Source organism: Artibeus jamaicensis, unplaced genomic scaffold, assembly GCF_021234435.1.
Source record: "Artibeus jamaicensis isolate MK-2021 breed Jamaican fruit bat unplaced genomic scaffold, CSHL_Jam_final contig_718, whole genome shotgun sequence".
NCBI lineage: Eukaryota > Metazoa > Chordata > Mammalia > Chiroptera > Phyllostomidae > Artibeus > Artibeus jamaicensis.
The window spans coordinates 4,522,750-4,546,526 of record NW_026521936.1 but is presented as its reverse complement, the minus strand read 5'-3'; the positions used below and the strand labels follow the sequence as shown (position 1 = coordinate 4,546,526).

General features: G+C 50.5%; 1 long non-coding RNA gene across 1 annotated transcript; it reads right to left on the bottom strand.

Annotated features, from left to right (window-relative positions):
* Positions 1-1,678: 1,678 nt before the first annotated feature.
* LOC128628372 (uncharacterized) lies at positions 1,679-17,528 on the bottom strand. The gene is made up of 3 exons (XR_008392760.1): positions 17,444-17,528; positions 8,153-8,279; positions 1,679-1,753 (listed from the first exon to the last, which is right to left on the bottom strand). It is a non-coding gene; the product is annotated as an uncharacterized LOC128628372 (long non-coding RNA).
* Between the last annotated feature and the right edge of the window lie 6,249 nt (positions 17,529-23,777).

The window sequence follows — 23,777 nt, the reverse complement described above, 5'->3', positions numbered from 1 at the left end:
TTTAGCTAAATAACTGAGTTTATCAGTAACATTAGAAAAATCTTCGGCTTGGGGCAGAATACATGCTCACTGAGCGCTCCGAATTTCATAATAAAGGTGGCACTTCCGATGGGACAGTGGCAGCTGCTTCAGAGGTATCCTCTGCCCTGTGCCGCTCCAGTTTAATAATTAATAGGGGGCCTAAGACATCCGGCATAGAATCGCCAGCTTTACTAATACGCCGTACTTGTTCAATGGTAAAAATTGGCGCTCCAGACCTGGCGTGCTCACTGCAGGCCCATTTCTCAGCCCTGGAAGGGCAGCGTCTCACAGCCCCCATGTGGGGTCTGGGAGGCAAGTGGGAGGGAGAGGAGCAGCTTCATTGTCTCCTTCCTGCCACCCGCCACCCCCCCCGCAGGTCTGTCTCCTTCCAGACACCAGTGGGCTGTGTCCTTGCTTCTCCGCTGTGTATCTGCATCTCTGGGTCCCCGACATCTCCTTGGTGGCCCTTGAGTTTGAGCGATCGCTGGCCACCTGGGAGGAGTGCCACAGCGCCGTTCACAGAGGGCAGGTCCCCCTGCCTTCCCACCAGCAAGCAGGAAACCGACTTGGACTTGCTCTGGGCAAGTCCAAGACACAGCTTTCTGAAGTTAATTGCAGCCTCATCATTGGCCGCATTCGGCTACTGTTTGGGGTGTTTTAATAACTAAATTAGGAATGTGAAAACCCAGAGTGCTGCTCCTTGGCACCCGAGGGAAGAAGGGATGTCTGAGAGGAGCGATGGTCTCTCTGGGGACTTGCTCTGGGGCGAGGACTCAGTGATGTCACCGAGGGGCCACCCCTGCTGGGGGCTGATAAATAGAATTCCAGCAGCGATTCCCTTTTCTGACAGGCAGCCTTCCCCCTTGCTGGCCTCTCGCTGACTCAGTGGTCCGCCCCTCGCACCCCACTAAGCAGGACACAATGACATCTCTGCTCAGTCTTAGTATCCCGGTCTCTAACTCTCAGAGAATGGGGTCCTTTCGGTAAACTCACCCCCAGCCTTTACGTCAGAGGGCGGCCAAAGCCAAAAACAGATGCTTTTAACATGTGACACCAATGTGGACCGAAATGACAGCAGAATTCCCTGTCCTCCAGGGCAGACAAGCAGGACTGAGAGAGAAACACATCTGGGGTGGCCGAGGGTTTTTATTGTCAGCATCCACATCCATCGTATTTTTGAGAGCTGGCTGCATTTCCAGGCGGCGCTCACGGGCCGGCATCTCTGCTCAGTGTGCAGACACTCATGTTTCATGGTTTGCCACTGTGGCCTCCCGGGCGATTCTGGAATGCTCCGACGTCCCGGGATGTCCTGAGAAGGTCTCTGTGCCCCTGGGGGCTGCGACTGCATCTCCCACACTTGCAGGGACACCATGTCCTCCCGGCCAGCCTCACCAGTCTGATGGTTCCGCCACTTGGGACCATGGTTACGAGACAGCGGGTTATATAACCCCAGGCTAACCGTGCAGTAGTCAAAGACAGCTCTTGGCAAGCGGTGCCCAATTGGAAGTCTGTCCTAAGCACCCAGCTCTCTGGAGTCGGTCCATATTCCGTGGGAGACGCGTGTCATCGCGCCCGTGCCCAGGGCCTCCAGTGCGTCCCCCGGCTCTGCTCTGGGCTGACACTTAACTGTCCTGCTATTTCATTTCCTTACCCCCCTCTGGTCTGTGGGGTGTTCCCAATTGACAGCCCGATGGTTTCGCTTTTATTTTAAATGGTCTTCTCAAGGCATGTCCTAAAGAAAGGAAAAGAGAGGCTTTTTAAAATCTGTGGCAGGCAGGGATAGGCATAAATAGGACGCAGGAGGAGGCTGTTTCGGGATTTCTGCATCTTGTGGAAAATGGCAGGCACTGGGGCTAGAGGCCCTGGGTACGCCCACCCGGTTACCGCCCGAGCCGGAGCGAGTCCTGGCCGGGCAGTCTTCACAAGGCCGTTCTCATTGCCCTCGTGGGGATGCCAGAGTGCGGGTCGGCAGGCAGGGGGCTGCTCGGAGCTCATTGCTCGGCTTTCTGGCAAGGACGGCTGGCTGGGAGCAGGGGTGGGGGGGTGAGGTTCTGCCTGTGTTCTTCTGGCTGTTTCTGGCTCCACCAGCCTCAATTGTACCTGCAGACCCATGAGTTGATGGTTGGAGGCCTTTTTCCACACTCTGGGCATGTGGCAAGCCTGGAGCACCGTGGAATTCTTGTCCCTGGTGGCCTTTTTAAATGATGGACCCAGGGGGCTTGCAGGTCAATGCCCCAGCCCTGAGCCTAGGAGAGGATGCTGGGAGGCGCATCCTGCCCTTTCTCTTGGGGGCCCCTAGTGCCCACACTGAGACTAGACTTCGTGGGCTTCTTTCTTGGTTTCTGTCATGTGGGGCAGCCACACCAGCCGAGGCCCCAGCTGCATCCCAGCCAAGGGATCCCTCAGGCATTCGTGCGGAGGGGTCATCTCGTCCCAGCTGCACAGAGGGTGGCAGGGATGGTGATGGTGGAGGCCTGCACCTGGGAGGTGGGGCGCTCCCTGACAGCCAGCTTTTATTCAAACGTCCTGAGACCACCTCCCCCCAAGCACCTGGCTTCGCTTGTCTCCCTCGCTCCTTTGCTGGGCCCAGACTTGCACTTTGGGCTTCCCGGGCACATTCTCTGTTCTCCCTAATGCAGCATTTTCCCCAATCAGGTATTTGCTCTAATCAAGTCCCCTCCTGTGAGAGAGACACATCGATTTGCTTTTTCTCCACTTACCATCGGTTGATTCTTGCATATGCCCTGATGGGGGATCAAACCCAGAACCTTGGCGTATTTGGACGATGCTCCAACCAACTGAGCTGCCTGGCCAGGCCAAGTTTTGTCACGGTATCAAATCACATAATGATCAGGACTAGAAGGGGTCTCAGAGGGGACGTGGCCCACACACTCAGGTTTTATCTGGCAGGTGAGAGAAACGGGTCCCCCTCTCAGTGGAGAGGTCCAGGCAGGAGCAGGTAACGACTGGGAATGACAACAGATCTCGACACTGTGTGTTGCAGAAGGAACCGTTCCAAACAGAGGACACAGACATAATCGGAATGGACAGCTCTCTTGCAGCCGTGTTGACAAACACCGGCAGAGGAAGTGGGGCGTCCCTGGGGTGTGGGAGCTGGGGGCCCACAGCTCCTCACGGGGCATGTGGCCGAGTCTGGAGTCCACACAGGCCACCGCTGAACAACCCCTTTCCAAGTGCATTTGGAAGCTGCCGTGCGTGACACTGTCAAAGAAATCAGTGTCCCTTTTCAGTCAGTGCGTGTCCGGAGCTCACCCACTGTCCTGTAAGGCCGTGTGAGTTGCTCTGACATTTGAAGGGGGGGGTAGTTAAAAATGAGGACATTTCATGAAATGGTGATCCGTTCCGTTCCCCTGCCTTAGACGCACGGTGCCATTGTGATTATATGGACCCCTTCCGATGGCCTTTCTCCCTGACAGATGGAATCCCAAGTCATAACCCCGTGGTATGGGTCTGATGTATGTGCCATTCCTGAAAACAGATGAGAGCCTTTTTATTTACTTTTTAAATGTTTTATTTATTTATTTTTAGAGAGAGGGGAAGGGAAGAAATATCAATGTGTGGTTGCCTCTGTTGCGTCCCCTACTGGGGACCTGGCCCACAACCCAGGAATGTGCCCTGACTAGGAATTGAACTGGTAACCCTTTGGCTCCCAGGCTGGTGCTCAGTCCACTGAGCCACACCAGCCAGGGCAGGAGTCTTTTTAATTGATTGTGTAGAGTCACTTCCATGTACCAAGCTACTACATCTAAAATTCTGCAACACGTTCACAGGACAAAGTCCGTTCTCCAGGTTTTACTGTTTTTAAGTAGGCGTTAAATTTGGGCTGGGTGAATCCAACAGAGGGGCACGGACTGTCGCTACTTCTTTTCTTTGCTGCTTTTTCTCTAACATCCTTCATGGCCCCTTCTCAATGCCAACTCAAATGGTCCTTCTGACTGCCCCACGCACCTTCCCTGGGCCTGATTCTGCACTTCAGGCAGGCTGCCCTCAGATGCAGCCCTGGCTGGTGTAGCTCAGTGGATTGAGCGTGGGCCTGTGAACCAAAGGGTCCTGGTTCGATTCCCAGTCAGGGCACATGCCTGGGTTGCAGCTGGGTCTCCAGTAGGGGGCATGCAAGAGACAACCACACATGGATGTTTCTCTTTCTTTCTCCTTCCCTTCCCCATTCTCTAAAAATAAATACATAAAATCATTTTTAAAAAACCCAAACCCACATGCATCCTTGGCTAGGTAGCCTAGCTGGTTAGAGCATCACTAGAGCATCATCCTGCTATACCAAGGTTGCAGGTTCGATGCCCACTCACAAACTGATGTTTCTCTTTCTCCCTTCCTCCCTCTTTCCCTCCCCTTCTCTCTGAAATCAGTAAATAAATACAAAAAATAAAATTAAAAAAACCCAGATGCAGGCCTCGTTCCTCAACAGAGCCCGCACACACCGCCGGGCAGTCCTGTGGACTCCCCGACACACTGGTGCCCGAGGAGTGCAAATATCAAACACGATATTTGATAGTCGGTGCATCTGCCTGGGTCAAGTACGACTTCAAAGTTAAAGAATCCTCTTGAAGTAATTGCCACGATCCTGAAGTATTTCAGCACAGAGACATGAAAAGTTGCTCAACGTCACACACACACACACACACACACACACACACACACACGCTTTACGGGAAAATCAATGCATTATTTCACTTTAAAAAGTCACAGATGCCCTATCTTTGATATTGGTGGCATCTGGCTGGACTCCTAGTCCCGTTATGGTTTTGAATTATATTCTAAAGCATTATTAATTTAGAAAAAAAATCCGAGCCGGGCTTCTTTTTTTCCCTTGCGTGCTCTGTGATGAAGTGGGTGGCTAAGCCACTGGACATTGCAAAGACAACCAAGCTCCCGGAGAGGAAAAAAAATGTTTTTAAGCCGTTTGGTATAATAAGGACCTCATGGATCATGACAAAATGCACGTCACGTAAAATCTGCCGTTTTAAACATTTTATAGGGTCCAATCAGTGGTACTAGGTGCCACTGGATTGCACAGTAGGCGCCTCTAGCCTTTGTTCTGGGGCTTTTTCATCTCGCCAGCTGGAGATGGACCCCGTGCTTCTAATCACAGAGATCTTCCTTTTTAGGTTGCAAGGATGCTGGAGACAGTGTATGTGCCGTGCGGAGGACTCGGGGGCAGCCTCGGCGGTCATTCCAAGGAGAGCAGGCAAGGACGATGTGAGGATGTACACAGTGAGATGTGTGAGGGACAGGATCTCAGGTGGACAGAGGCTTGCCTGTCTGGGTGTGGGGCCCAGCTCCCTGACCACTTGGAAAATGAAGTCCATCTCCACCAGCAGCTGCAGTTAATGTCTGATGCAGGACTCGAAGCGGGAACCTCGCTGCTCCCACAGTCACCAACACGGCTGCTTAGCGATCACAGGTTTTGATACTACTTCCCTCCGAGTCCTCTGTGGTCCGCACCACGGCTCAGAGGTTCCCCCGGTTTTCACTCTGCTGCTCTGCCATCTGGGCCTGTGGCTTCCAGGGGTCGCCGCAGCTGGGAGACAGAAAGCCAGGGCTGCCCAGAGCCTTCGTGGGAGTTGTCGTTTTTCTGCGCCCAGAAGAAAAGCCACCAGATATTAGTGAACTTGAGTGAGAGTTTCTATCACATGCATTTAAACGTGAGCCGGGGCCCTGCTTGCTTAACAATGTCACACCTGGTTGCGTGTGGGCATGTGCAGTCACCGTGGTGTTAGCAATGCCAGCGTGCAGAGCCGCCCCTCCGAGGAGGGGACTGGGACGTGCCCATGCACCGGGCGCCCCAGTGAAAGCCAAGTGCAGGAGCAGAGCTGGGCTTCGCCTGGAGGAGTGAGGAGGATACGAAAGAGGAGGGGAGTGACACAGGGGACTCTGAGCCATCAGCTTCTCTGAACTGGAGCGACGCAGGCAGGATTCTCCCAGCCGCCCCCGCACACCGGGCAGGGCAGCCTTCTTCTGGCAAAAGCGCTCCGTGGAGAAAAAGCAGGTTGGCTGCGTGAAGGCCCGACTGCGGAACTTGGACTTGACTTCACGGTTCCTGTGCAGCAATTGTTTCAACGGCCCCCGGCTCTTAGGGGGAAGGGAGAGCATGCTGTTTGGTCTCTGCAGAACCAATTTCACCCTCTGTTGGGATTTGCCGACTCAGCTTCAGAAGCGGTTTTTCTCATGTTTCCAAAGTTTCAAAGGCAAGTGCTCCGGAGGGAGTTGGCTGCCGTGGGTTTTCTAAGACCAGCTACCCAAGGAATTCACGCTACCCTGTGAGGCGATGCTGCCCCCCAGGAAAGGTGCGGGAAAGCCAGGGGCGGGCTGGCTGTCAGTGTGCGTGAGGCAGAGGTTCATGCCCCCACGCGGGACCAGCATCGTCAACGGAATGGGGACCCCAGGCCTGTCCTCCGGCCTGGGTCTCTTCTCCTGTCGGGGGCGGGACTTGGATTGGTGCCAGCGGACCACCATCCCCGATCACACTGCCCGTGACCGTGTACATGATACCTTTGAAAATTTACCAAACACCGTATGCTAAAGAAATTTCCTCTTTCCAAGAACGACCTGCCTGCATTTTCAAAGCAAGCACATGAGCAGAATACCAGGAGTCACCGTTGAGTTGTCCTGTTTATTCAGGTGGACACAAAGCAAGGTGCCAAGACCATGTACGTGGTTAAATTAAGGCACACTCGGTGGTTTTGACTTTTCACACTGGCTTGGTTAACAACCTGTAGGGTCTAGATGAAGTTGTAAAAGGGCCGCCCGGGCTAGTCCTAAAGAAAACAGTACAAGAAGTACCACTTGGGTGACCCTTTTCCCTGGCACGGCGTGTCCCTGCCTGTCTCAGGTGAGGCTGACATGGGTGAGGGTTCAAAGATTCTCTGACCAGGTCATGCAGGTGTATGAACACATGGACCCGCACCCAAGCCCACGGCCGCTCACGCGGTATGAGGGGCAGCGGGTGGTCCCGTGGCCCACAGGTTTCCGGGGAGAACTCCTTCACCTGTCTTAGTCACAAGGAAGGATAAACAAGTGGCAGCATTTTTATTGAGAAGGGGTTTTTTATGGAAGGAAAATGGAGAGGAAAAGAACGTTGATTCACCAAGATTTCTCCTCTGAAGCTCTAGAAGCCAGAGGGTGGAAAGAAGAGAGATGCAACGTGAGCATTCTGTTTTCAAAGGGGATGCCCTCCAAGAATGCCGGGAAATGAAGACATTGTGGGAAACCAAAGGGGTGTGTCACCAGGAAATCGACCTGAGAGACGGGCTCTGGAAGTTTCCTAAACAGGAAGGAGACGGAACAAAAGGAGGTGCCTCGCTGGGCAAGCACCCTGGGGAGCGGCAGGTGCCTCTCTCCTCGGGAGCGCTCCAGAATCACGTCTGATGGTTAAAGCAAAAATCCCGGCGCTGTGGGACGCGGTATTAGTGCCTGTGGGGGCGGCAATGCCGGCAGAGTGTGGGCACCGCGTGAGGGACCTTTATAAGGGACGTGGTCCTCCCAGGGGACTCCATTCTTGTGCCTGTGGGAAGTCCTGGGACGATACTGGAACCCCCAGAACAACCTCCGAGGAAACTATTAGAAATACTGTATACAAATAGACAAGGACTCAACGGAGACGTGATCTTAAAAAAATGTCTGTCTAACCCACAGGGAGGTAAGGACAGAGGAATGAGAAGGACACACAGAGCAGACAATAAAATGGCATCTAGACCCCTAACCTGTCGGCAACTACCTTCAACTTCAGTGGTCTTCATCCACTCACGAAAAGGCAGAGACTGGCAAGTGGACGGGAAACACTGTTTACGGAAAGAAAAAGCAGGGAAGGAAATGTAGAGAATGATGCCATGAATGTAAAGAACGCAAACCCTACCGCGTGGTCAAGGAAGCGGTGAAGCCATAGCCTTGGATGGAGGGGTGCGTGGCAGGGGAGGGGCCCACCTGGGCAAGGGGGCGGGCACATCAGGTGGAGAGCAGGGGGGTTCAGCTTTATCTGCGTGATGTCATCTCCTTAAAAGAATCTGAAGCCAACATGACAATGATAATACTGGATAAACATTGGGTAGGATGCCTTTTATCAACCGGCCTTTTCCATGTGTTCGAAATAACTTACAGTGAAGAGCTGTAAGATGGTGATTGCATTGCAGAGTCTTTAGAGACCACCAGGGGGAGTCCTGAGTTATTTCCGTCCAGTTGGACCAATGAGGCCCCTCCACAGCTGTAGGCAGACCGGGTGCTCTCTGTGGGGAAACCATTACTTTTAATCAAGTGTACAGAAAAATGTAAAGTCAAGGAACATCACATGTATGTTTTAATTATACTTTTATTGATTATGCTGTTACAGGTGTCCTGGCTTTTCCCCCTTTGCCCCCCTCCACCCAGCACCCCCCCTTAGACCATCCCCCCACCATTGTTCATATCCATGGGTCATGTGTAAGTTCTTTGGCTGCTCCATTTCCTACACTGCACTTTATAAGCCCATGGCTATTCTGTAACTACCTATTTGTACCTCTCAATCCCCTCTTCACCCCTCCCCCACACTCCCCTCCAACCATCAAAAGGCTCTCTGTATCCAGGATTCTCTGACCTTCTTGTTTGCTTAGTTTTTGTTTTAGATTCAATCATTGATAGATACGTATTTTTGCCATTTTATTGTTCATAGTTTTTATCTTTTTCTTAAATAAGTCTCCTTAACATTTCATATAATAATGGCTTTATGGTGATGAACTCCTTTCATTTTTTCTTGTCTGGGAGGATCTTTATCTGCCCTTCGATTCCAAGTGATATCTTTTCTGGGTAGAGCAATCTTGGCTGTAGGACCCTGCTTTTCATGACTTCGCATATTTCTTGCCAGTCCCCTCCAGCCTGCAAAGTTTCTTTTGAAAAATCTGCTGACAGTCTTATGGGATCTCCCCTGTAGGTCACTAACTGCTTTTCTCTCCCTGCTTTTAAGATTCTCTCTTTATCTTTAACCCTTGGCATTTTAATTATGAAGGAACATTATACTTAAACGGGATTACTCCAGTTCTACACACCAGTCCCGTGGAGGGTTGTTCTTAAATGAGGTGTGGGGCCAGACCATAATTCACATCTTGATTTTTTAATGTGCTTGGTTTCTGGGGAGAACCGCACTCTGGCGTTTAGCTGCAGCGGCAGGAGCAAACCCGTGCACAGAGAGCTCTGGCTTTGCCTGGTCTGCAGATGCAGAGGTTAACTTGAGTGCTTGGAGAGCGTGAAGAAGTGGGACAGGAATCTAAAGATCAGCACACTCCTATACGCCCCCTCCCTGGCTTTGTCCCCAGCCACACCGTGCCCTCTCCTCAATTACATTCAAGGAGCATGGGCCTTCTACTATCGATTCTTTTCCTTCACGGTAGTCTCTACTACAAAGGCTCGTGAGAGCTGAGTTAGCAAACGCCAAATCATTGCTCCTAGCAGAAAGGTGGGGTTAGGTTCCCACCCACCTGTGGTCACGATGGTTTCATTAGCTAATCAGCACATAGCCTGTTCCTCTGACGTGTGGGTTTATTTAAAGACACCATGACGGATTTGTACTGTGGGTTCACTAACTTTGACTCATGGCCAACAGCACTGTAATTGACTCCTGAAGGAAGCTCACTTGACATGAGAATTTTCTCCATAAGCCACATGAGTCTCCTGTGCTCAGGGAGAGTAGGCCGCCCCTCAGCACTGAGCTGGGGGGCCCCTTTCAGCAGCGAAATCACCAACAAAAGGCACAAGAATGAGAGAGACTGGCACTGCATAGGCTGTGAGAGCTGAGATGAGGGGGCAGGGCGCCCCTGGTCGGCCTCAGCCGCAGACGTGCACAGTGGCACCACTTGGCGTGTGTTTGTGAGTGACAGCAAAAGTGTGGGGAGTACTGCCTTGAAGTTACAAGTGGATTTGAGCAAGTAGGTGAATTTGAAGATGTTGAATTCACAAACAGTGAGGATGGAAACAAAACCAGCTTTGGTCTCGTGACCTGTGGGAATAGTGTGTGTGTGTTGGGAGGGTATATGCACACATTTGGTGTGTGAAGTGTGTGTGCAGTGAGTGCACGTGTGTGGCATGTACGTGTGACATGTGTGCATGTGCCTGTGTGCGTGTGGTATGTATTGTGTGCTCAAGCATGCACGTGTGGTGCATATTTGGGGGTGTGGGTATGTGCATGCTTGGTGTGTTGCTTGTGTACATGTGCGTGATGTGTTTGTGTGCATGTGTGTGCTGTATTTACACGTGTGTACATGTGGTATGGGGGTGTGCAGCTGGGTGTGGATACAGGAGCACATGCAGATGCTGATAAGTCAAACTTAAGAAGCAGAGCTTCCTCCTAGGTGCCGGGAGCCATGCATTTGGGGGTCTTTGCCCAGGGCCTCTGTCCTCTCTGGTCTGAGGACAAAGACTGCATGCTCTCCAAGCCCAGGGTCACCTGTCCATTCCCTGCACGGACCACACACTATCCTGGGAAGCTCTTCTTCACTGTCCCCACCGCTGCCCCGTCCTCACCTTCCTCACTGTCACCTGGCACACCAAACCATGCTCCTCAAAGCGGCCTTATAAATTGGGTTGATCTTCACCCATGATGCTCTGGCATGATAACTCACATGTTTTCTTGAGAACAGTAACAGGATTAACCTTTGGAAGTTTGATTTTGTACCCCTGCCACCTGCAATACCTCCTGCCACACAGTAGGTCAGGATGAGTTTGCTGAATGAGTTCCTGGCTGAGTGAACCCCTGAGGTGGCCCAGGCTGGCCCTGGCCACTCAGATGGACCCTCTCCTGGCTGCCAGCACGGGGAGCAGCAGTCAGCCTGGCCAGCTGTCCTTCTGTAACGGGGACTGGCTTTCCAGATGGCGTCGGACACACGTGAGTTACCAACAAAGTGAGGACCCCAAGTACCTGTCGCGACGGTTCTCAAAGGTGGTCAGGGATCCACAGGGCAGTCTGAGACAGAGCTGTGATGTGAGCACCCCAGGATGGTGGCTTCTGTGACTCTTTGTCACTGATGGACCCCATTCTCCACCCACCTCCTGGCATGGAGCATGCTCAGTAGTATCTGCTGAGTGAACGGTGACTAACAAGGCCTGTCCCCCTCGACCCGGTCAATATTAAACTCAGGGCAAGAATTGGCGTACCCTCCACACCGCTTTCCACAGGGGCTGCACCAGTCTGCATTTCCCCCAACAGGGCACGAGGGCCCCCCATCCCCACATGCTCGCTAGCCAGGGCTTGTTGTTTGCTGATTTGTTGGTAATGGCCATCCCGACAGGTGTGAGGTGGTATCTCATTGTAGTTTTAATTTGCATCTCTCTGATGATTGGTGATGTTGAGCATCTTTTCCTATGTCTGTTGGCCCTCTGTGTGTCCTCTTTGGAGAAGTGTCCATTCAGGCCCTCTGACCATTTTTTAAACTAGGTTATTTGGGTTTTGTGATGTTGAGTTGAATGAGTTCTTTCTAAATCTTGGCCATGAACCCCTTATTCGGTGTACCATTGGCAGAACACCTTCTTCTACTCAGTAGGTCGTCTTTTTGTTTTGTTGATGGTTTCCTTCGCTGTGCAAAAACTTTAGGCCATTGAAGTCCTATTGGTTTGCTTTTCTTTTGTTTCCCTTGCCAGGTAGGAGAAGAGTTGGGGGATGGACAAAAAAGGGTGAAGGGATTTAGAAGTACAAATCGCAGTTGCTAAAATAGTCACGGGGATGTAGAGTATAGCATAGGGAGTACAGTCAGTAATTGTAATAAGCGTGTGTGCTGCCAGCCGGACACTGGAATTATTGGGAGAATCACTTCACAAATTATCTTCCTCACCACAATGCTGCACACCTGAAACTCATATAAACTAATATTGAATGTTAACTATAATTAAATTTTTTAATGTTTTAAATCGAGATACCCTAATTTCTAATCCAACACTTTGCTACTGTCCCTCACTCTCCCCTCAGACTTCATTCTCATTATTCTCCTCACAGGAAACACTAATGGGCTTTACTTCCCCCCCGCCAATTCCTTCATTAAATTGCTGTTTGGCCAAGTTGTTATTTTTTTCATTGATTTTTCTTAAAGTTATGACGGCTTTAAAACTAAAATTAACTGCATTTTTTTCTTATTTTAAGAGCAAATGAGGACCTGGAATAATTTTTATTGATGAATCAAACTTAAAAAGGGGGAGTAAGAATTTTTTTAATTGAATAAGAATGCTTTTGACCCATTTCATTGAATTATAACAATTTTCAACCTTTTTTTAAAACCTGGTTGTTATAGATTTTTCCCTACATTATAAGAGATTACATGCCATATTAGATGTTTAAAAGCCAAAAAATACATAATCCATCATGGTTTGTGTCAGATAATTTTATAATAGAAAGGAATAATGGGCAAAGGGGGATATGTTAGTAATACGATGTGTTTTCTTAAACATAGGCGGAATTAGATTTAGGGCTACAGTAATCCTGAATGAATCTTTTTCTCATCCCTGACTTACAGAAATGCGTTCCCCATGGACTGTCTGTCTGTACTCAGTGTTGCTGAAATGTCAATGCCATTTTCCTCCCATTTCTTTATCCTCGTTCTGGTTTTTCTGCATTTAGGGGAGAAGCACCCTCTCACTCCTGTATCCCTTCTCCTGTCTCCTCGATCCCCACTCCTGGCTCCTTCATTGTTTCGGAGGAAGGGAAACCTGCAAAGATGGGAGGTTTTTCTTTAAAATGTAGGCTAGTGTGAGAACGTGGCAGGCCCGGGAACACTGCAGGTGTGTGGCGTGTCTCCTCGCTGAGAGCAGATGCTGGCAGGGTGACTCTGCTGTGAGTGCCCACACGCGCCCATGTGGGAAGGGGGCCGGGCCCTGGGGCACAGGGGACGAGGGAAGTGAGCCTCAGGGGCAGACCATGCCGAAAACTTTCTGTGCAGGGGACGCGGAGGGGCGGCTGCGGTTCTCTGCCCAGGAACCTCTCCCCCACGGCCTGAAATTCCTCCGTGAGAGATGTACATCTTTGCAGTTTGAAAGATGACAAGGACTAAACCACATCTTCCAGGGAGGATGTCAGGTACCATAGTAGGTGCGCATCTGATGATCTCATTGCTGCTCCTTCTCAGATGGAAAATGTATAAACAGGTGATGGGAACAAAATGTGGGTCCCCAGTGCCCAGACAGGGGGCGCACCAGGAGACCCAGACTAGTCCCCAGGAACATAAATGGGTGCCAGCCATGTAAATGGGTGTTTTGGGTACATCTACGATTTCTGTGTTGGGCCGCATTCACAGCCGTCCTGGGCCACCATACCCCTAGTTCTAACCAGGGGCGTCAAACTCATTTTCACCGGGGGCCACATCAGCCTTGCGGTTGCCTTCAAAGGGCCGCATGTAATTTCAACTCCTTAACAGTTACGCAGTAGTTACATTTACGCAGCCCTAAAATTATTTTCACCCTTTGAAGGCAACCGCGAGGCTGATGTTAGCTGTGGTGAAAATGAGTTTGACAGCCCTGCTCTAAACCGTGTGAAGGAAAGTAAAGAAACAAAGGAAAGCAGTCTAAGCTTGAAGATTTGATTCCTCTGCCTGAGCTCGGCTCTCACAGCCCCAGGGGCTCCTGCCCAGTTTCCAGAACATCACCTGGTAGCGGTTCAACCCGCCTATGCGCCGACTGAGTTGCCGACACATTTGCTGTCACCCTTCGCATTTGCTGTCTTCCACTTTGTTTTGTTTTCATTTCTTGGAGCAGCAACTCTCTGCTCTTGGGCATTTCATGATGCTCATCCTCATCCTCGTTATCGTCACTTCTGCCTTGTTCCTTAGGAGTTGCGTTCCGGCCCCGCCCCTGTCCCCTTCAGGGTGCACGTGTAAGGACAGATTATCCCGGGACCAGGCCGCCCTGCTCGGGTTTGGGCACATCCTACTCTTCCCACGGGTTTCCCAAGTTTCCCAGTGGTAACGGGGGTCCAGGCAGGGGATTCGGTGTCCGTAGTGAATGCACACTGTGCGAGCATTAGCCGGGGTCAGCGCACTGGTTTTGTGAAGGTGCCTCGCCGAGGTTTGTTTGCCTGTGTTTATATCACAAACTCCTGTGCATCGCAAACGTGTGTGCCATCTAACGTGTGCACCATCTAACTTCAGTGAGAAAGAGGTGGTCTGATCCTGCCCGATTCCACTTTGTGAGTGGAGATTCCGGGGTCCGCGTGACTGGAGTGCACTGCCCCCTGCTAGGACGTCCCCCATGGGGTGAGGACGGGCTGTAAACATAGCAGTGCAAAGGAAATGTCTCCTGAGACCCCACATGCCCGCTCTAATGAGGACTTTCAAAAACTTGACCTTTGCTGCTACAGATCCCAAGTGTGCGAAGTCACCTGCTCTCTAAAATACATCGGTGACCCCGAAATCAGTTCTTCCGGTGCCTTTGTGGTCGCTCACTGACGTACACTGAGGTGTATGGACGGGGTGTTCGAGGAGGGTTGGCGGGTCATTACCAGCCAAGGCCAAGCAAGCTGACACTGGCCCTCTTGTTGGAGCTCATGCGTCATGAACAAGGGTCCTTGCTGTGGTCTGTTTGGCAACATTTTTCTGCATTTTTTTTGTGCTCTTTGTTGCCAATTCTGTTGTTTAAAACGGCCCCCAAGCAGAGGGCTGAGCTGCTTCCTTGCACTCTGACCTCAGGAAGGCACGATGCTTTTTACTTTGGAAACAGTATGTGCCTGACAAACGTCATTCAGGCCGAGTTCTGGTGGTGCTGGCGAGTTCAGTGTCCATGATTCAAACAAATGTCTGTGAAATAAGATTCCTTTAAACAGGAGCCCATTGAAAGAGGCAGTGATGGTTGATTACATGGGTGATGCTATGACCAGAGTCTCACAGGAACCTGACCTCGTGTTTTGCACAGGAAAAATGATTCAGCACTCACGAAGACTTTCTACAATGTAACTTAGGAATAACGAGATGCGGTTGTACCTTCATTTGAGTGCCTTAAAGTCTACATTTCGCTTTCCTGTGTTTTCCCCTTACAGTCGACATACCATTGTGTATCAGCCTTGGGTATACCGCACAGTGGTCAGACACTCATGGAACAAGGTGTCCCCCCTCAGTAAGTCTGGGACCCCTGGGACACCATCCACACTTAGTACAATATTACTGACTGTTCCCCTGCTGGACTTTGCGTCCCCGTGACTGTTCTGTGAGTGCAGATCTGTGCTTCTCAATCCCTTCCCCTTTCTCTTCTGCCCCCCACCACCCTCCCCTCTGTCAGCCATCAATTTGTTCTGTGCCTACGAGTTTGTTTCTGTGTTGTTTGCTTGTTTCTTTCATTTTTCTAGATTCTACATATAAGTGAAATCATATGGTACTTGTCTTTCTCTGGCGGATTTATTTCACTTAGTGCAATACCTTCCAGGTCCATCCACATCGTCACAAACGGTAAGATTTCACTCTTTTTATGGCCGAGTCACGTTGGATTGTGAACACGTGCCGCCTCCGCTTTACCTGCCGGCCTATCGGTAAGCCCCTGGGCTGCTTCCGTATCTGGGCGATATTATAAATATCACTGCACTAAACATCGGGGCACATATATCTTTCTGAATTCGTATTTTGGGTTTATTCCAACAAATCCCCAGAAGTGGAATAGCTGGGCCGTGAGGTCATTTGAGTTTTAATTTTTTGAGGAGCCTTTAGGCAGTTTTTCATCATGGCTACGCTAATTTGTATTCCTACCCACAGCCATCTGCCTTTTTGGTTTGGCTTAAATATTTAATTCCCTGGGCATGGATATGTGTGTGTGTGTATGTGTGTGCGTGTGCGTGTGTGTGTGTGTGTGTGTTTGCAATAAAAGAAATAACTAGACTCATTCTCCCAAATTGCTATGGATTATTTAATCAGCACATATTTCTAAAGCTGCTAGTTTGCATCAGCATTTTCTTACGTTCTTTGGAGAACATGCAAATACAAAGTATTCATCACCCTGACTCCAAAAAGTGCTTTGAGACTCTGGGTCCATTATGCACAAAAATCTAAGGACTATAACATTGTAACAGAGCTGAGCTCTGCAGACCAAATGGCCAAGCCGAGGTCGACTTGGAGGACGTGGGACTGGAGATGGCCGGAGTTTATCAAGAGGGCAGTTTATTTGGGGAAGAACCTATGACAACAGGTACATGGTAAACATTGGGGGAAGTAAAGAAGAAGACAGTAGACTTATAATATATACAATATTTCAGAGTAATATGATGCAATTTAAAGCTAGTCGGAAAGATTGCGAAGTTATTGCCACATTGTAACTATCTCACTGTGATTCGAATGCTTTGCCTAAAACAATCTCTGGTGTCTGCAGGGCACATGGTTACATGGAACGACCTTTATGTTGAAACAGCCTTGGACATTGAAATGTACTTTTAAATAAAATACTGGAAGTTTTAAATTGGTTTTAAATTGTGTTTAGGTAAAATAATGGCAGCGTCTTTATTTCTTAATAACCGGACAGGTTCTGTGGAAGCCAGGCTTAGCAGCTGTCTTGTTTATGGGTGATATTTATATAAAAGCAAATTTAAAAAAAAAGAAAACCACAGAGCTCAGGGGAGTACAACCTTTCTTCTTCTTCTACTATTTTTTTTTCTAATCTTCACCCGAGGTTGTGTTTATTGAGAGAGAGGGGAAGGGAGAGAGAGACATTGATCAGTTGCCTCCTGAACATGCAGCAACCAGGGACTGAACCTGCAAATTTCGGGTGCACTGGATGATGCTCCAACCCACCGAGCCACCTGGCCAGGGCTCCGGCCTGTCTTGACCATGTGCCGCCTGCCGTGAAGGAAAGAACTGCCTCTTGTGTACAGATGGTCACGGCGGAAGGGCACGTGCTAGAGGAAGGTGGGTGGTGAGCGACTGTGTCCGAGGGCCAGGCTCTGCAGAGGTGGAGACAGAACCAGCCACAGGGTCCCCTGACTCCTCAGGGGAGGGGAAAGGCATGCCTGCCGTGGCTTTTGCTGAGGTGTATAAGCACTGCCCTTCGGCAAGGATGGCGGAGACTATTTTAACCTTCTCTGAGCTCTGAGATTTCATTTCAGGTTCCCTTTCTGCGTTTGCACAGCTCTTTAGATTCAGAGACAAGACTGGCCTCCCAGGTCCTGCTTCACACTGAAGCATCTTTTGTGTGCCCTTCCAGAATGTTCCTGGCACCCAGGCGCAGCGTCAGGCCCATGTATTCTTAAACTGCATCGATTTAGCCTTTACTCTGATGGTACTCAAGTCTCGCTCCGACCTGAGACCTCTTATCTCCGCAGTGACTTTGCATAGGTCCTCGCTAGGCTGATTTTAGAGCTTAACTCTCAGAGGACATATTTTTATTCCTTGTCTATTAGTCAGCTCATGTTGCCATCACAGAACACTACAGACGGGGGTACCTTAAACAGCAGGGAGGTGTTTCTCACCGTTCTGGAGGCTGGAAGTCTGAGATCCAGGTGCCAGCTGATTCAGGACCCTCCTCCTGGCGTTCAGACGGGAGCTTCTCTCTGGGTCCTCACCTGGCAGAGAGAGAGCGTGTATAAGCGCCCAGCTGCCTCTTCCTGTAAGGGCACTAACCTCATTACTTGGTGCCCCACACTTGTGATTTCTTCTAACCCTAATCAATCATCTCCCAAAGGCCCCATCTCCAAATTCCAACACCTCGGGGTTAGGCCTTCAACACATGGATGTTGGTGGTGGGGCGGGGGCCGCAGTGCAGTCCGTAGCCCCACATAACTTGAAGGTACCAGGTATCAACTCTAATATCCAGGGTTGGAGATCAGCTGTTTGGGCAATCCTAAACAGTATCAAGTTTTACTTCTAGTCTATGCTATTTTTCTAAAGTACATGTTGATACTTTGTCAAGGCAAGCTGCCAGTTAGTCGTAGCTGTTAATAATTAGTCGTAGCTGTTAATAATTGAAACAAGACGCCATGGAATTACCTCAGACTCTCCACCTGCAACACCCATCAAGTAGACATTTTGCTACAATGTATCCTGACTTGCCACCGGCGGGGTTGCTGGTGGGTTTTTCTTTCTTGGGGTTTTCACAGCAACTAATCCAGAGTCAGGAAGGTCCACAAAAGTCTGGGCTTGACAATGTGCGAGTTCATTCCAATGCATCCTTGACCACTGCCCACTTCATGTCCCGTCTCTACCATTTACCCCAGAAAGGCCATGGCTAAGCTACCAGCAAGCAGCATTCTCGTAACGAGGCGCTGGCCGCCCCTTCCCCCACGCTTGAGAGTAGAAGTTGAGAGTTGGGTGTTGGGGAGAGGAAGGAGTCACGGCCCCTCAGGGACGCCCCATCATAATAAGACTGACATCCCAAGGGATGGCTGCAGAGTCAGCGACATCTTCCATCTGAGCCAACACTGAAACCCCGGTATTGTGACACAGTTACAAAGACGAACGGTCCACTCTGCGGTCATTTATGCGGTCCTGGAGGTCTCGCTTGCTCTTCTTCGACATGGGAGTCTTCCCCAGAAGACACAGGTAGGGGTCACCCTCTTCCCTACGGTCTGGGGACAGGTGTCGAGCTGGAAATCAGCTCTGCGACTTTGATGAGTAGACTTGAAATGTTGACATACATGTGGAAGCCACCCAGTCCACAGGGTTCTCTAGACAGATAGCAAGGGAGCGTGGCCACGTTGGAGAACTGTGTCCCTAGAAATGCACAGAGGAGACCGCCCGAGCGGACGGTGAGGGGCAGGCCAAGGCTGCGAGGAGGAAGAGCCCTGGCTTTCCCTCCCTTCACTTCCCCTGTGGGAGAACAGGAAGTGATGGGGGGGAGGGAGGTTCCCCTGCCTGGTCTGTCTGTGGCTTCTTTCATGTCTCCCCATTCTGCCTCCTTAGGAAACGGGGTTCATTTATTGCCGTGTGAAAGGCAAGGCTCCCGGCCCACCAGTCCAGGCATCGGCCACCCCAAGGTTTGGGATCTGGGTGATCTTTGGCTGGAAAACTCAGAGGGGCTCTGGTTTGGACGCTGAGCCGCCCCCCCCCCCCGTCACTCCCCCAAAGTTGATTTTTAACTCATATGTTGGTGAGTTTACGAGGGAGCGTCGGCTTTTTTGCTGTGCCGAGAGCAGAACTGTGAAGTGGGAACACTTCTGGGTCCTTTCTCCTGGGGCCTTTCAGCGGAGCGCTCGCCCTTGTCGGAGGTGTGAACCCTGGACAGTCGGGTGAAGTCTACACACCCCGTTAAGAACATGCGTTTCAATGAAAAAAGAAGAAGACACCTATGGGACCAGAAAGGAAATGAAGCGTATTGAAATGGCAGGGATCTCACGTGTAAAACCAACTCCCGGCACTAGTAATGTGTGATTTTTCAAATTAAAGTGTTGTGGGTGATAGTTTCCGAGTCATGCTGAGAGTTAAGGATGAGGTACTTGCGATGACCATCTCATGCGAGATGGATTTATCGGTGATTTCTGACAGTGGCGGACCTAACCCAGTGATGGCGGTTGAGTAGATTCATAACACGGAGGCAAATGCTGACTCTCAGCGGTGAGGGAAACTCAAGGCACAGCCTTTCCCCCACTTTCTCCCCCGGGACCCCTCTTTCCGGCCTCGAGCATGGAGTGGCCGTCCCCTCCTCTCAAATGTACACCCCGACCTAACCTACAGGGTAACGTGAGCCCACATACTGGGTGATTTTTTTGTGCAACCTTTTTAATATTGAAGATAGACAAAAATAAGTAGAATTTTCAGCACACGAGGCTTCGTTATTTTGAGAAAGGTAAAAACGCAACTGCAACACACACAAAAAAGAGGTGCGCCATGTGTGGAGAAGGGGCTGCGACTGGTCATACGTGTCAGAGGTGGTTTGTGAGGTTTCACGCTGGAGATTTCTCACTGGATGGTGCTCCCCAGTTGGGTGGACCAGTTGAAGTTGTTCGCGGTCCAAGTGAGACATTAATTGAGAACAATCAACGTTATACCATGCAGGAGAGAACTCGTGTACTCAAAATACCCAAATCCATAAAATTTTTGGTGAAAGTAAAAAATGTCTTTTACTTTACAAAAAAAAAACAAAAACATACGGCGTTTTTGACCAACCCAGTATCAGCCCAAGAGACGCACCATTCAAACTCTAGCTCTCGGTCACAAGGAAAACCCTATTTCCTTTGTAGAGAAATTTGCAGTTCGCCTGTTCGACCGCCCTTGGCCCAGAGCACAGTAATCCGAGCAGCACTATGGGAACCTGGCTCCTGCTGCCGGCCCCTCTTGCTTTTAGGCGCACTTACTACTCAGAGCTTGTTCCAATGGAGCATCGCATTTATATTACTATTGATAAAATAATAATGACAGTTTGCAGTCCCGGTGCGTCCTCCTTTGTCCCCGACTTTGTCTGCACGGGCAAATGAAAGCAGCAGACGGCCATTTGGGGCTCACCCGCCTCTGCAGGAAAGCTCGGCAGGAGCGGGCCAGCTGACAACCATCCACGGGCAAGTGCTCCCGGGTTATGAAACTCTGGAGACCAAGTGGCGGCTCAGTCAGCCTAAACGGAGCTTGTGGAATTCCACCGCGGAGGCGGGGGAAAATATTTGAAAGAGAAGGAAAGAAATGTCTATAATATGTTCCTCCTCTGGGCTGAGCCATTTCCGGGTGAGCAGAGTTACTAATATGTTTCCAAGCCCCGTGTTGGCAGATACTCGCCTTTCCTTTCTCCCAGGGAATGAGACCTCAGGCCCTTCCACTTGTGCTGGTCGGGGGCATGAAGTGGACATGAGACCAGGAGTGTCGTAATGGATAGCAGTCTTTAAAGCCAAGACAGAATAAACTGTAAATGTCACAAGTTTATATAATGCAACATAGTATTCCTCTGCCTCTGACATTTTATAAGTCTGATACAACATTGCAAAATAGTAATACAAAACAGAGCCTTGGGTAGCAGTGTTTGGAGAACAGGAAACACTGAGAATGGCTATGGGCCAGGCTTCCCCCAGGTGCATCAGGAAGGCAGCGAAGGAAAAGACAGCTCCTGCCCTTAGCGAGTTTAGAGTGCTGTGAGATAAACAAACAAGAATCTGTTTATGAGCAAACTTATCTCTGAGAGAGAGAGAAGTGCAGGGCCTCAAAGAGGAAGTTTGCAGAAGGCTCCCAGGGCGTGTGGTACCCGACTTTGCAGGAGGCACCACCCAGATGAAGAGAGGCTTGTGGCGGGGAGGGTTCCATTCAGAGAGAACAGCAGGAAGGTGAGTGAGATGGGGCACATTAAGAAATGACAAGGTGTAATGCGTCCAGGGAGGTCTGCAAAGCGTGCTGGTGACTGACGGCTGTCTCACAGTATCACACTGTGGGGAACAGGGCTTAGAGGCTCCCGGAGTGTGGACAGTCTGTTCTCTGGACCAGAGATCTATATTTCCTCTCTTTCTCCTTCTCCCCCTCCCCCATTCCTTCCTCGCTCCTTCTTTCTCTCCGTTTTCCTATGAACTCACCCACCGCATCATGCTACCTGATGCTAACAGCTATTGACCTGGGAGCTGTATCGGAGTGCAGATCAAGTTAAGAGACAGAGAGGATGAAGGAAGACAGTCTAAAATTCACCCCATCCAAGACTCAGAAAGAGACCGGGAAGAACGTGGAAGGGAGACACCGCGTGAAGAGCTCGTAGAGGGGGGACTCTCTGCAACTGTGGAGGCCTGTCTCCAGATGCTCAGATTCCGGTGAATCCCGGTGAATCCCAGTGAGGAGGGCTCTGCACCTGGATATGTCGCAGTGAACGCACCAAACAACAGAGACTGAAATGTCACCTCCCAGGGAGGAAAGACATAGAAACTACAAAGGAGGGGTCGCTAGGCTGAGAGCCCCAAGTAGGGAAACGTTCTCACTCGATAACTTTGTGTATAACACAGCGGTTTCCCGGGATGGGGAGGAGATAAGAACAGGCACGGAAGCTGCTAAAGGAATTCCCTCGCCGGTGTTATTCAAAGCCAGGGCGGGCCCTACACTCACTCTGTAAGGAATTTCAGAAAAAAAGTTCCAGAGAAAGGTTTGATCCATAAAAATAATAATGAAGAAAGGTGGACTTTGACACAGACTTCAAAATCATTTAATTCTTACAGCTGTTTCTTAAACTCCAGCACGTCTTGTGGGTTACACCGCGTCTGGGTCTGGGGGAAAAGTCTGCGTACTCGCTTCTGCCAGGTGAGATCCGTTACTACCTCCCACACCTTTCCGCTTCGTGTTTGGTTCTGTAAATCACCATCACCGTCAACTCTGAAGTCCCTCTATCAAGTGACTGGGTGTGCAGAAACCAACACATGTGGGAGGGTTTGAACTGTTCCTTCTCTCATGAAAAGGGGCCACCATCTTTGTCTTTTGCAATAAGGAGCCCCTCGGGGTAGCTGCGGGAGAAGTGTGCGCATCTTGCCGTCACATTTCTAAAGGTAACACAGAACAGGGTAGACAGATGTGTCGATCAGAGGAATGGAAGGAACAAACAGTATGAAAACTGTCTTGGGGCTGCAGCCTAGTCAAGCCTCGCAGCTGCCACTGCAATGGGACAGAAACACACCCTCAGGACTCGGGGACATGAACATTGGGAGGCACCGGCCACTGCCACCACGAAGGCTTGTTGAAAACGACTCCCGGACGGGAGGAGCGAGGCCATCCATCAGCCCCTTTGGGACCCAGAGGCAGCCCCGTGCAAATACCATGAAGCTGGTGTGTTCCCTACTTCCTTCCCGGGAGCTGCTGCTGGTGCTCAGTCTCCTGGTGCCCTTGGCTTCACAGAAGCCTTCCCACCTGTTGGTCAAGTGTACACACGTCTGCCCGTGACCTTGGAGTTCACTACACATGGCATCCAGGACCCGGAGCACTGCAGAACCAGCGGGTGTTCACCAACATCTCTCTGTGTGTCTGTCTACCCATCCATCCGTCTGTCCGTCCATCCAATCTGTCCTCTATCTCCCTGTTCTCTCTAAGCTGCCATTTCTTTCTCTCTCCAGGCTGTCATTTATCTGTACTCCATGTACATCCTATCCGTCCATCGGCCTCTGTAATCTGCTCTTCTCTGTCATCTCTAATCTGTGTTGTTTATCTCCCCAGCATAGCTTCCATCTGTCTCTCTGTAATCCACCTATATCCTATCTATCTGTCCAGTGTCTATTTACCCGTCTAGTCTTTCTCCGATCTGTCGTCTCTCTCTAATCTATCATCTGTCCTCATAGCTATCATCTCTCTCTATATCCTATCTAATTAGCTACCATCCATCTGTGTATCAGCCTAGCTATCTAATTGTCCGTCTGATGATGGCATCCTGGCTTATATCATTATCCACAGGGACTACTCTGTCATTGTGCCACTAATTTGGGGGAAAGGAAGAGAATAAAAGAGCATTTTACGCACACACACACACACACACACACACACCTGTATCCTGTGACCCTTTAACACCACCTGATTCCTGCCTCCGTATTCGCCCCGCTCGCCTTGTCTCTTGGTGTCTCCTCTCCTGACACCAGGGTCTGCCTCAGGCCTAGCCACCCCCCCCCGGAGTCCCTCCCACCCTCAGTGGCCACGGTGTGACCTCTGCCTTGCCCACTTTCCCCCTTGGGTCAGTGTCATCACTGCCCAGCCCGAGGGTGAGGACGGCGACGACAATGGCGACAGCATTCCTGTCACCCAGCAGAAGGAATCTGGGTTCCCTCTCGACCGTGTGCGGACCCCTCGGCAGCCTCAAAGCTGCCGGTGCCGGCCCTGACGCGCTGGGTGATTAAAATGCAGTCCGTGCCCTGGATGGTCATCAGAGGGAGC